The 13,885-nt window shown below is 46.6% G+C and overlaps 1 protein-coding gene across 1 annotated transcript in view; it reads left to right on the top strand.

Moving 5' to 3' along the window:
• Positions 1 to 13,885, top strand: part of DIRAS2 (DIRAS family GTPase 2) — a 44,283-nt gene that overhangs the window by 719 nt on the left and 29,679 nt on the right. The window lies entirely within an intron of this gene.

Consider the following 13,885-nt stretch of genomic DNA (forward strand, 5'->3'; position numbering starts at 1 on the left):
ATCTGTGCATATGCATCATGCATGTGTATCTGTGCATGTGCATCATGTATGTGTATCTTTGCATGTGCATCATGCATGTGTATCTGTGCATCATGCAGGTGTATCTGTGTATATGCATCATTATGCATGTGTATCTGTGCACATGCATCATGTATGCGTATCTGTGCATATGCATGATGTATGTGTATCTGTGCATGTGCATCATCATGCACATGTATCTGTGCATATGCATCATAACGCATGTGTATCTGTGCATATACATCATCATGCATGTGTATCTGTGCATGTGCATCATTATGCACATGTATCTGTGGGGGGGTAGTGTGTACATATGGAATGATTTCAGGAATTGCCTTTCTGATACAGATGCACTGAGAGCTTTATACAAAGCAAAGTAATTGGAAACTGAGCAAGGTCCTTTGTCTGACTACCAATATAGGAAACTACTATTGCTTATTCCTGTTTCATGAGGTTCCTGTTTATGGGATAAAATTCACTTTGAAAATATGACCAATGACCATAAAAGCATTCGGGTGGAGGGTTGTTCTCAGTCTGCACACGGCATGCATAGTGCTTATGCACTCCGTTTTTGGGGTCAGAAGAAAATACGATAACTTTATACTTAAAGTTATCTTTAAAGTATAACTTTAAATACTTTAAATAACTTTAATAGTGACCATTGATCATTAATCAGGAGAAGCCTCCCCAAAGCCTCTATTTTTAGAAGGCTTCCGCAAATTAGACAGCAGTCTTCTTTGGTAGATTTGAAGAGCCCGGGATTGATTGCTACACTCAATGAAGTGGGGAATGGCTGGCAAGATCTCAGGTATATTAAAATGGGGTAGGTGCCCGGTGCCACGGGCTGTTCAGAGTCATGTGCACTCTGCACAGAGGCCCCTGACCTGAGTCAGATACAAGTTTTCCAGTTCACTGGCTGCACCTTCCAAACTAGAAAGGCTTGGCTCGGAAAGCGTCCCGACAGAGGTCCTCATTCACGTGTGCTCTACTTGGATGCTGCCAGTGGGGAGTGGGGACAGCTGTAGGCATTTGGGGTGAGAATGAGCACACACGGCTGCTGAGTGTCTAAGTAAGCCGCTCCAGGCTGAGCCGCCCACGCAGCTTTCTGGCTTCGGGGGAGCTACACCCCAGGAGCCTCATGCACGTCACCAGCTCATGGGCTTCACCGCAGGTGCTGGAACAAGGTGAGACTTTGGGGGTCTCAGTGGGCTGTGAATCACTGGGGCCAGAGGCGAACCGCAGCGGATCACTGCCTTGATGGCCGCAGGGGGGGATCGTGCCTCCCTATGTCCACCTCCCTTTGTTAGGTGACTCTGGGGCCGCTCCTTCTGGGAGCTGGGGACTGTTTCCCATCCCTGAATCAGCGCCTTGCTTTAACCAACAGGGCCTGGCGGGAGTGACCACATGTGGTCCCAAAGTAGGCTCTAAGTGGCCTCGACCTGCCCAGGTGGGGATCAGAGAGTGCTTTCAGCAGCATGCGAGAAAGCCAAGGGTGAAGGGCTGGGGGAGAGTGGCCCAGCCGGCCCGCCCCTCCCCTGCTGGCTTGCTGGAGCCCCTGTAGCCCCCGCCATGACTCTAGCCGCCGGTAGCCGGTGAGGGACCAGGCAGGACCACCAGAAGAAAGGCCAGCAAACCACGGACTCATAAACAGTCACGTGCCATCGTCTTAGGCCAGGAAGCTTTAGGTGTTTTTTATAGCAATTGATAGCAGGTACAGAAACTGGCCATTTGAACCATAGAGACAGCTTTGAAGGAAGGTCACAGCTTTCTGCAAGTGAGCAAACTGTGACTTTTCTGGGGCCAAAGAGGTAGTTCGTAAGAACAGCCAGGCTGAAGACCTGCTTCTTCCACTGCAAGTTTGGGGACCATATGAAAATCACCCCATTTCTCTGAACTTTTCCTCTCTTTATTAAATAGCCATGACAATAATACTATACCTGGTATTCATATCGAACACAATGAACAAATTAAATTTGTGATGCCCTATTGCTGTGTAAGACTTCATATAACTCCTGACAGGCCTTGTTTTTCCTTCTGTTTCCTTCTTACTAGAATCAGAGGAACACTTCTGACAGTAAATCAATGTTAATTTGAGAAAAGCGAGGGAAGATGTTCTAAGTTAGGAGAAATTTGAATTATTGAGGAATTTTAATAGAAATAGTGTGAGGATACAGAGAGTAGATGTTAAGAAAGATATGTTTTGGCTTTAGTTAAAAAAAAATCCTTTTAACGTTTAGCTGTGTCCAAAAATGGAATGAACTGCCCCCGTGTAAGGTCGAAGGCTCCTCAACTCAAGGCAGACTGTCCTAACATTTGCACGCAGTGGGCCAGAGCACAAACAGCGGCCCACAAGGTGTATTTTTGTACTTAAATATTTAAAAGAAATACATCAAGTTGACAAACTATTCAATAAAACATGTTCTGTCCTCCTACCTTGAAAAATAAACCCCTGTATGCTTCTAGATTTGCATTTAGAATGTGAAATTCTTTTGGGTTCCACTCGGTGGTTTTTTGGCTCAGAGAGTGTCACGGGCCCCCCCTCCTACCCGTGTCCCTAGTAGAAAACTAATCTCTCTGGATCCGTGTTTTCTCTCCCAGATACGGAAGGATCTTTCATTCACTATTCCTAATCTTGCACACAAACGAAACATTTCAATACCGAGAGCCCAGATTCATGCAGATTCTTGGCTGGGCTCTGTGGTTAGTAGTACCGTAGGCTGGGATCGGAGGCTGCTCATGGTCACTCTCTTCAGGCTCCCTGGTGATGTGGGGCCAGAGTATACGCTTCAAAGCTGGGCCGTTCCCCACTAGGTGGGCCACAGGATGGACTCCGTGGCCTTTGGACATCTCTGACTCCTCTTCCTGGAGGGGCAGACTTGGAGGCTCTGCTGGGTGGTTGGTTGGGCTGTGTTTGTGGCCCAGGTGGGCTGTAGGGTGTGCCGTGTAGCTGCTGGGGTTCCATGGCCACGTTTCCCAGAGGGGTGGGACAGAAAGCTATGCTCTGAGGTTGAGTGGGAGTGCAAATACGCCCCTAGCTTGGGCTGGGCTGGAAGATGGGCTCCATACCAGTACGGGCCATTGGCTGAGGATTCAAATCAGGCAGAACTACCAACCAAGCTCTCTGGCCAGTCGGGGCCACCAGCCCAGCTGTGCAGATGGGCTGACCTGCTGGCTGGGATCCCTGCTCAGTCACTGCTGGAAGTCGGAACGTGTGGTCCCCCATGACCTGAGCCCAGGTTTCTATAATTCGCACTCCCCTCTGTCTCTGTCTGATCCTAGTGCTTGAGCTTGGTGCATTCCCCCAGTGATCCTGGTGAGGTGAGACCCCAGGGAGCCTCCCAGGAAAAATCCCATAATTCTGGGGAAGCCGAATGGACATTAGGTTCTCTTTTTCCCACTGGAGAAACCGGAGAACAGGGGGGGCCTCTCAGTCTGTCACTGGGCCAACCCCGGGGAGGAGCGATGAAGAGTGTGGCCACTCCTCCACCTTCTATGTGGTTTGTCTTCGTCTCGGTTTTCCAGAGGGGTGCTTCAGCCTCGGCCACAGCTTCTGAAACTATCACAGCCTTGCCTACTTGCTAGCTGGTCTTCTCTGGAGAGGCACTGTAATTAGGAATGTCCTATGTCACCATGTTGGTGACAGTAGTCCCCCATCTCTGTGATTTTTACTTGCTTCAAGCACCTCATATGATTGGGATCATACAAATCATGCTATTGTGTTTGACTTATTTCATGTAGGATAATGTCCTCAAGGTTCATCATGCTGTAGCACATGTCAGAACCCCCTTCCTTTTCAAGGACAAATAATATTCCATCGCATGTATGTACCACATTTTGTTTATCCATTTATTTGTCACGGGCATTTGGATTCTTCCACTTTTGGCTATTGTGAATAATGCTGGTGTGAATGCTGGTGCCCAAAAATCTGTTTGAGTCCCTGCCTTGAAATATTTTGGATGTATATCCAGAGTTGGAATTGAGAGATCATGCAATAATTGTGTTTTTAATTTTTTGAGGATCTGCAATACTGTTTTCTCTGGCAGCTGCTATGGGTTTTATGTTCCCACAGACACTTGCCCACATTTTCACTAACACTTATTATTTCTGTTACCAGCCTCCTTAACAGGTGTGAGGTCATATCTCACTGTGGTTTGACCTGCAATTCCCTAATGACTAGGGATGCTGAACATCTTTTCAGTGTATACTGGCCTTTTGTATATCTTCTTTGGTGAAATGGTTGTTCAAATTCCTTGCCCATTTCTGAATTGGGTTGTTTTTGTTGTTGTTGTTGTTGTTGTTGATTTGTAGGAGTTCCTTATATTTTGGATAGTAACCCCTTATCAGATATATTGTTTACAAATATTTTCTCCCATTCTGTGGGTTGCCTTTTTACTCTGTTGATCGTGTCCTTTGATGCACAGAAATTTTGAATTCTGATGTAATCAGTTTTCCTGTGCTTTTGATGTCATATCTATTGGTGTCATTGGAAAACCCAATATCATGACAGCTTTTCTGTTTAGATTTTTGGGCTATTTGGAGTTAATTCTTACATATAGTGTAAGTTAAGGTTCAAACTTGGTACTTTCTGCATGTGGATGTCTAGTTTTTCCAACATAATTTATGACAGAGACTGTCATTTCCCCATTGCGTGATCTTGACACTTTTGTTTAAAATCATTTAACCACATATGTGAGGGTTTATTTTGGGCTCTGAATTCTACTTTTTAGCCCATGTGTCTGTCTTTATGCCAGTACCACAGTTTTGATTACAGTAGATTTGTAGTAAGTTTTGCAGTCAAGAAATGTGAGACCTCCAACTTTGTTCTTTTATTTTCCAGATTGTTCTGGTTATTCAGGGTACCTTGGGATCCATACAAATTTTAGGATTGATTTTTGTTTCTGCAAAAACATTGGATCTTGAAAAGAACTGCTTAGAAACAGTGGCTTCCTTTGGTTTAGTATCAACATCCTATAATATTCAGTCTTCCAACCATGACAGTTTCATTCATTTTTGTCTTTTAAAATTTCCGTCAGCAATGTTTCATAGTTTTCAGTGTATAAGTCTTGCCTCCTTGGTTAAGTTTATGCATAAATATTTTGTTCTTTCATATGCTACTGTAAATGGAATTGTTTTCCTTAATTTTCCTTTGTAGACTTTTCATTAGTGTATAAAAATGCACTAACTAAAGTATAGAAAATGCAACTTTGCATATTGATTTTGTACCCTGAATTTTGCTGAATTTTATTTATTTATTTATTTATTTATTTATTTATTTATTTATTTATTTATTTATATTCTTTTTAAGTAGGCTCCATTCCCAATGTGGGGCTTGAACTCATGACCCTGAGACCAAGGGTAGATGCTCTACCGACTGAGCCATCCAGGCCACCCCGCTGAATTCACTTATTAATCCTAACAGCTTGTGTGTGTGTGTGTATGTGTGTGTAACCTATAGTTTTGTTTTGTTTTTTACATATAAGATCATGTTTTCTGTAAAAAGAAATAATTTCACTTCTCCCTTTCAAATTTGTATTCGATTCCTTTTCTTGCCTAATTGCTCTGGGTAGGATTGCCAGTACTATATTGAATAGAAGTCACAAACTCTGATATCCTTTTCCTGATCTTAGAGGAAAACCTTCTAGTCTTTCCCCGTTGAAGATGATCTTAGCTGTAGGGCTTTCCGTATATCACCTTTGTTATGTTGAGGTATCAGGGTAGTGCGGGCCTTATAGAATTATAATTTGTCTCAGTGTGTGTCTCTTTGGGTTTATTTTACTTAGAGTTTGTTTTGCTTCTTGTATTTATATATTCGTGTATTTCCTCAAATTTGGGAAATCTTTGTCATTATTTCTTCAAATAATCTCTCTGTCCCTTTCTCTCCTTGCTCCATCTGGGACTTCTCATGCATATATTAATCTGCTTAATGGTGCTTTATAACTCCCATACGCTCTGTTCACTTTTCATTTTTTTTCTTTTTACTCCTCAGTCTTGTTAACTTATAATGACATCTCTTCAAGTTTGCTAAATCTTTCTCTTGTCATTTGAGTCTGTTGTTGAAGCTCTGTCATGAGATTTCAATTCTGTAATTGTATTTTTCAGGTCCAGAATTTGTTTGGTTCTTTTTATAATTTTGATCTCTTTGCTGATATTCTTATTTTGTTCATATGTTGCTTTTATGATTTCCTTTAGTTCTTTGTCCATGTTCTGTTTTAGTTCTGTGAGTATTACAAGGCAGGAGTTTAAAAGTCTTTGTCTAGTAAATCCGAAGCCTTATTTCTTTAGAGTCTATGTCTGGAGATTTATTTTATTTCTCTGAATGGGCCATGTTTTCCTATTTCTTTCATGCTTTGTGAACTTTTGTTGAAAATGAGCATTTGAAAAAAAACAGCTATCGTTCCCACTCTTTGCAGATTGGCTATAGTAAAAGGTAAGACCTTTACTATTAGCCTGGTGTGGGCTTAACACCTCCTTGGGCCTTTTCTGGGCATGTGTCTTTCCTGGGACCATGCATGTGCTTTTTCCTGAGTCCCCCATATACCTGACTGCTTTTAAGTGCCTCAATTTCCCTGAGAGTTTTACCCCTGCTTTTTCCCAAGGCCGTAGATGTTCTGCCATGTCCCTCTGCCTCTGATCTCAGCTCCCAGGCACTCACGCATTTGAAGTCTCCCTGCAGTTTTCAGGCGCTGCAACACATGACATGGATTTCAGCATCCTCAGACCTGATGTATGAACTCTTTTCTGTAGGGGATGAAACTTTCCTTTTACCTTTCTATGTTCTGTGGCTGGTCTGAGTATTAAATGGAAAGAAGGCAGATTAGTGGAGATTAAAAAAAATTTTAATTATGCACGTGTGCACAGGAGTTTCACAAAATATGAAACTTGATGTGGAAGCCAGATGATTGAGACTTCTATATCCGAGATTAGGGAAGGCAGGGGTTTGGAGCTTCTGGGTCAGGGTGAGGAGATGGAAGTTATGGGAATGTGAGGGAAGAAAATGTATGGTAAATAAATGTTGCCTTTTTATGCAAATAAGCTTCTCTCAGGCAAAAGAATGATCTCTAGAAAAGCTTTTTTCCTAGTATAGGCTCCTTCTCTAATGGGAATTTCCTTTATAGGTTTCCTTTGCAAAAAGGGGAAATGCAGACTTTATTTTAGGCAGGTAAGGGGCAGGTAAAGATGTTTTCATGAGTTTCCTAGTTCTTGATTGCTTTCAGTTCAAAATAATCCCTATGCCAAAGCAGCATGTTTTGGGGTGTTCTGAACCCCTTCACCGTAATTCCTGTGTGAGTCAGGCAAGACAGAAGCCTTGTCCCCAGGCAGCCTGCCAACAGTCAAGAACACAGCAAGCAGAGTAACACTTATCCTTTTGTCCCAAGGGAGGTACTAGGAATTGGGTGGCCTCCTTTGGACTAGACTGCTCAGAGGAGCTGGGGTCACGGTGAGCAAAACATAGTATTTCCTGCTATTTCAAGTGTGGCTTTCTCTTGATTTGTCATTCACTTGGTTGCTATGGATCTTTGACTGGTTTTTAGAGTTCTCTCGGAGATATTTCACTCAGTCTGTTGTCATTTACTTGGTGTTTCCACAGGGGAAGGAGGGTCTCCCCCTCACGCCGGTGTGTCATCTTGCTTGAGTCTTCAGACTCACGAATACTCTTCATTGGTTTAGAGCGTGGATGGGGAGGAGGTGACATTTCTGCACTTCCGCGCTCAAGTTTGTTTCCACCTAACATACTGGGACAGTGATGAATGAGGCATTCATGGTGCTTACCTTCATTTAGCTTACCGGCTAAAGGGGAAGATGAAATAAATAAGGATATAGACAACTAATAAACACATGCAAAATGGAGACTCATTCTGCTCTAGGCTACGGAGGAAGCAGGATCTGGGGGCCAGGTGACGGGAGGTGTGGTAGTTTACGGGGACTGCCATAACCAAGTACTCCAGACTGGGGGACCAAGAAACAGAAATTTGTTGTCTCACAGCTCCAGAGGCTAGAGTTCTGGAAACTGGAATTCAAAGGTCTGAAGGCTTCATGTTGTTGTCAGGGCCGGGCTCCCTTTGAAACCTTGAGGAGAGCCCTTCCATGCCTTGTCTAGTTTCTGGCATTTGCTGGCAATCCTTGGCACTCCCTGACTTGTAGCTGTGTCACTCCCGTCTCTGGCTCCGTTGTCACACATCTATCTTCTCCCTGTGTATCCTCCTCTCCTTAGAACAACACGAGTCAAATGGAAATAAAGGTCCACCCTAGTCCAGTATGACCTCATCTTAACCTAATTATCTTTGCAATAAACCCATTTCCAAGTAAGGTCACATTTTGAGTTACTAGTGGCTAGTGTTTCACATGTATTTTTTTTTTTTTTTGGCGGGGGGAGACACAATTCAGTGCTTAGCAGGTGCTGCAAGTTTAACAGGGTGGCCACTCTCTCTGTGGAGAATGCATTTAGCAGTAGATTTGAGTGGAATGGCCTTGGCCAGATGAGCTCACAGAGCTGCCTGTGCAGCAGCCTTGATGGGAGGAAGGTCTTGCTGCATTTGGGGAATTGAAAGGAGGCCAGTTGAGTTGGCCCCTGAGAGCAGAGGAAGACGGGCATGAGAGGAAGCTGGAGGCATAAAAAGCCGCTGGCTCATGAGCTCCTTGTGAGCCAACATAAAGGCTGGGCTTGAGTCTAGAAGCTCTGGGACGCCAATCCGGGGTCTTTCTGCTCCGCTCCTCCTGGCTGCTGGGAAAACAGACTGGAAATCATGAGCAGCCACGAGGGGAGTGGCTCAGACTCATCAGGGCTACCTTCAAACTTTCGGTTCTTTAGAGAGGACAAGAGCGAAGGGGAGAGTAAACCAGTTTCTCTACATGTTCTGTGGGTAGAAAAGGGAGCAGTGATCATGTGGGAAAGACGGGTACTTAGAAGGAAGGTGATCCTGAGCTCAGGGCAGGAAGTGGCATCCCAAGGAGGAGGTATGGCTGTGAGTGGTGGAAGGGGGCATGCTGGAAACCAATCTCCTGTTGTCCTGCAATTCACCACAATGCCCGGGAGCAGGATATAGGAGAGAAGAAAGTCACTGGGGACAAGGAGACCGTGGACATAAGAGAGCAGAGAGTGGGGTGATCAGGGGGCACTGGATCCACATGAAGAGGAAGCCCACTAGACCCAAAGGAGGACAGATGACCCGAAGGACAGCAAGACGAAGGAAAGAGGCTGGTACAGTCCAAAAGGAGGCAGGATCCTGCAGCTCAGAAGCTATGGCTGGGGAGAGTCTGCTTGGAGATTAAGGAGATAATGGAGCATGGGAGGAGAGACAGTCTCTGGTTGAGATGCTCAGAAGTGGGGACGGGTCAACAGTCAGCCTTTAATGAGGCCAAAAGGGTGGCCAACTTCTACAAAGCAGTTTAGAATTCAGAGAAGCTTGATGGATAAGGGCAGGTGTCCCAAAGGACACAGTGGAAGGTTTAGGGAGGAGGGAAAGCACCGGTTTTGATGGGCTGGATCCAGGGACAGGCAGAGCAGGATGAGTGCACCGAGCTGCATTTCATGGATATCATCATCTGTGTGTATTCACTAATATTTCAGGAGACCAGGAGAACTAGGTCAATGTTAGATAAAGGCAGGGATGAGAAACCCTCGAGATTACAGAGAACAGATGTCAGCTTTGGCATCTGTGTAGCCCTGGTAAGCTGAAAAGAAAAGATTAAGCAAGCATGATGGCTGGGTCTTGTCGTAGCAGTGCTGAGGGAGGGGAGGAAGAACAGAGGCAAAGCTTCCTTAGACCTAAAAGCACCCAGTACAGCTGGGGTAGAGCCTGAAGGGATGACTAAAAATAGAGAACCAAGATGAAAACCAATGAAGTAACAAAGGACCCTCCCCCTCTGTAAAAAGACCTGCCTTTGAGATCTTCACTCATGGCGAGTGGACGCCCATCTCTGGAAATCATCCCTGGCTGCTGAGATGCTGTTGCAGTGCACAACCACAACCACCACCCAGGACTGAAGCCCCCGTGACTGGCGTCTTGCAGCCGAAGGCTCTCAGCTGACTCCCTTTGTGGGAATCGCTCAGAAAGGGCCTGGGGAGAGGACAGCCTGTGATGACTAATCCCCCGGTAGCTTTGGATGTGGGACATCTCTGAAGGGCCAACCCAATTTCAGAGCTCTTATTTCAGGGCCAGTGAACTCACGGACAAAAATCAAAAGAGGGGCACCTGGGTGGCTCAGTCGTTAAGCGTCTGCCTTCGGCTCAGGTCATGGTCCCAGGGTCCTGGGATCGAGTCCCACATCAGGCTCTCTGCTCCGCGGGAAGCCTGCTTCTCCCACTCCCCCTGCTTGTGTTCCCTCTCTCACTGCCGCTCTCTGTCAAATAAAATCTTAAAAAAAAAAAATCAAAAGAAAACTTCGATCTCTTTTTGCCTTTTGTGGGAAGACTTTATTTTCTTGGGCCTGGGCTTCCCTTTCCCCGAGTCGATGTGCAAGGCTTTTTACACTGCAGGGCTGAGGACTTAGTTTGGAGGGTCTGGACTGTCCGGGGATTAGGCTCCATGGGGAGAAGATGGAGGCGAGAGTTTGGTTCAAAGAGGGCCAGCTCTGCAGGTGCGCATCCTGACCACTGGCGCGACCGCTGGGAGACAGGGTGTCCTCTGGGCAGTGTGTCCTGCACCACATCCTTACATGGTAAGCCCTTAGAAGGGACAGCTGCATGGACAAGGCGTAAGGGCTGCGATCCTGGGAGACCCCCTGCAGGACCCCAAACATCTCAGGGTGGAGTGTGCTGTCCCTCGAGCACATTCCATCAAGGTGGTGCCCTTTCTACAGTTTTTAAGGAGATAGGTTGATCTGGCATTTGGTAAAAATATGATTGCAAAGCATACATTAGTGCAGTGGGTTTCAAACTCTACCACGTGGCATCAGGATGCCCTGGATTGTTTGCTAAACGCATGTTGCGGCGCCCCCACCGTCGGAGTTTCTGAGTCAGGAAGTCTGGGTGGGGCTGGAACGTGCATGCCTCTTAACTTCCCAGCTGTGGCTGGTACAGCTGTTGCCCGAACCAGTGTCTCAGAGAAAACAGGAGGAAAGTGAGACAATGAGACACAGAAGGAACTCAGTCCAAAGGTGTGTCTTTTTATTATGTATGTGCTTGCCCAGCAGCCAACTGGAGTGTCTGCCGCCTTATCCCCCTGGCTCATGCGTGATGTCAGACTTTGGCTCTACTTCTCCCTGGATGGCGTCTGGCACTCTGTGGACCTGTGGCATCAGGTCCTAAAAGGAGCTGCTAGCGCTCTGGGGAGCCATGCTGGCCTGGGGAGGAGCGCGCTGGGTGTGCTTGCTTGGGCAGTTTGTGTAACTGCGGGGCGCAGGTGCGGGGGGCACGGGACGCAGGGGCGTGGTACAAAGGTGACCAGCAGAGGGTGAGTGTGAGGTTGGGGTTCAGCAGGTGCCCTGCACTCACCCCGCTGGGAACATGGCGTGGCTAGCACCTGCTGCAGGAAGGTTCTTTGCACAAAGGGTCCTCTGCCTCTCAAGTCCTGCCTTGTCTTGAGGGCAAGGGGAGAGTGTGTCCACCCAGAGAGGGGTCCTTTTTCCTAATTTGCACAGAGGCTAAGTTTGCCAAATTCTAGGTGGAGAGTCAAAGTGGGAACATAGTTGAAGAAGCTCTTTTTACAGCCTCCCCCCCAAAAGGCCCTGGGGCTCATGTGTGATCCTGGGAGGACAAGGCTTCCTCTAACTGAGGGATACTGGACTGGCTAACCTGGTTTCAATTTGCTTTAGAAAATAGAAGTATGCATGTTTCTCTAACCTGAACGCATCACCATCTGTTAACAGTCTCTGCATTACCTGGGTGGGTGAGCTCTGTGGGTCCCTTCTCCAAGCAGCTTGAGCATGACCAGGGAACCTGTTAGAACTGCACGCTTTGGAACCCCACCCCAGCTGAGTCAGGAAATCTGGGATGTGGCTCAGCTGGCCGTGTTGAACGTGCAAAGAGTTTGAGAGACATGGGCCTGGAGCTTCTCACGTACAACAGGCTTAGAAATCTCATGGGGGGTCTTATTAAAGTCAGATTTTAGAAGCAATCTGCTCCTTCTTGCCAGTGAAGAGTCAGGGTTTGTGGAATGACAGGGAGGCCAAGGACATCATTTTAAGCATGCTGCTCCCGTTTGAACGGGGCCTCTGGGGCCCCTGCAGCACATTCACGGAACAAATAATGATTGTAGGTGACCAAATGCAGATTCTTCTGCAGTGTGCAATTTGCAGAATCAACTGGCTCCGTTCACCAGCTCCAGATTCTCATTCCTTCCAGCCCTAGGCTAGGACGGGCTTTCTGCCGTCAGTACTCCCACACTGTTAAATCTCTTCACCATTCCCTACTTAGTCCTCAACTTCCATTTTTACCATTTAACCTGGTAACCTACGTTTCAAGTTGTCATGGAAAACAACATCTCAATTTGTTAGCCTGCGCTAACCTTCGGATTCCAGAAATGGAGGTGGGCAATGCCCAGAACCCACCGTCAGTGTCTGTGCACCCTCCCCTGGGATGACTTTGTCCTGAAGGGGAGACCCAGATCGAGCAGCCACCCCGATTTCCTGCATCATTAACATAGGGGTAGATTTGCCTACAGTAGGTTTCAATGACTTTTTTCCCCATATTCCAGTGGCCTTAGCTTCTAGGTCAGGATTAGGGTGAACTAGTGGGACAAATACATTTTCTTGATTATAATTATCATTCTAAGTTAGATTTTAAAAACATCTATTTCCTGTGAATATCGGCAAGAATGTACTTTGGAAATGAACATCAAAGGACAGGGCAATTTGAAATTATCCAGAAATTCAAGCCAGGTTTAAACAGGTAAATGGGATTCTATAAGCTGAATCAAATTTAAAGAACAACAAAACACTGCCAAGTCTCTTGGAAAAATTGATATTAAAAAAAGAATGAGTGGGCGCCTGGGTGGCTCAGTCGTTGGGCGTCTGCCTTCGGCTCAGGTTATGATCCCGGGGTCCTGGGATCGAGTCCCACATCGGGCTCCCTGCTCGGCAGGAAGCCTGCTTCTCCCTCTTCCACTCCCCCTGCTTGTGTTCCTGCTCTCGCTATATCTCTCTCTGTCAAATAAATAAATAAAATCTTTAAAAAAAAAATTAAAAAAAAGAATGAGTTATAATAGGGCAAAGAAATATTCCTTAAGCCTGTAGTTTAAATTCAATATTCCATCAGTGTTATAGGCAAGTATTTAAAACATGTTGGCACAGAATTGTCAGCCCTAAATCTTATTTCTTGCTGATTCAACGGTTTCCCATCAATGCTTCTCAGACAAAAAGGTTTATCCGTATCAGACGATACACCTGGTTATTTCCCCCCAAACGCTAATGTGAAGCGACTCAGTGGAAAGGCAGTTCCAGCCCCAGATCGCCCATGGTGACTTTTGTCCCACGAGTCTATTAAGTGAGGATGTTTTAATCTGCACTGTGTGGGTGGCTATCGGCATGGCCCCATTCCACCTGCCTCCTCAATGAGCAGGTTTTTAATTTAGTATCTGGACACTGCAAGGAAAGCTCGGGCGGTTCGTAGTGATCCCAGGTGGTGATGGGAAGGGTCTAACGCCAAAGAATCTGGTGCGCTTCCAACGGAGTGACTTCAATTCATCGACTTCTCCGAAAATCCCAGTCCCGGCCATCTATTCCGGGAGCATGCGGTAGGTGGCACCTAAAAGCGCTTCGGAGGCGGGCAGGCGCCATTTGAGCAAGAGCAGCGAGCGCGGCGGCAGCCGGCGGGCTCGGAAGTCGCGGGCCGCGGAGCGCGCGAGCGAGCGAGCGAGGAGGGCCGAGGACGGCCGGGCCGGGCCGGGCGGCGCAGGTGCGGGCTGCGCGGGGCGCGCGGGCGCGGGGG

Source organism: Mirounga leonina, unplaced genomic scaffold (genome assembly GCF_011800145.1).
Source record: "Mirounga leonina isolate KUSES-001 unplaced genomic scaffold, KU_Mleo_1.0 Mir_224, whole genome shotgun sequence".
Lineage (NCBI taxonomy): Eukaryota > Metazoa > Chordata > Mammalia > Carnivora > Phocidae > Mirounga > Mirounga leonina.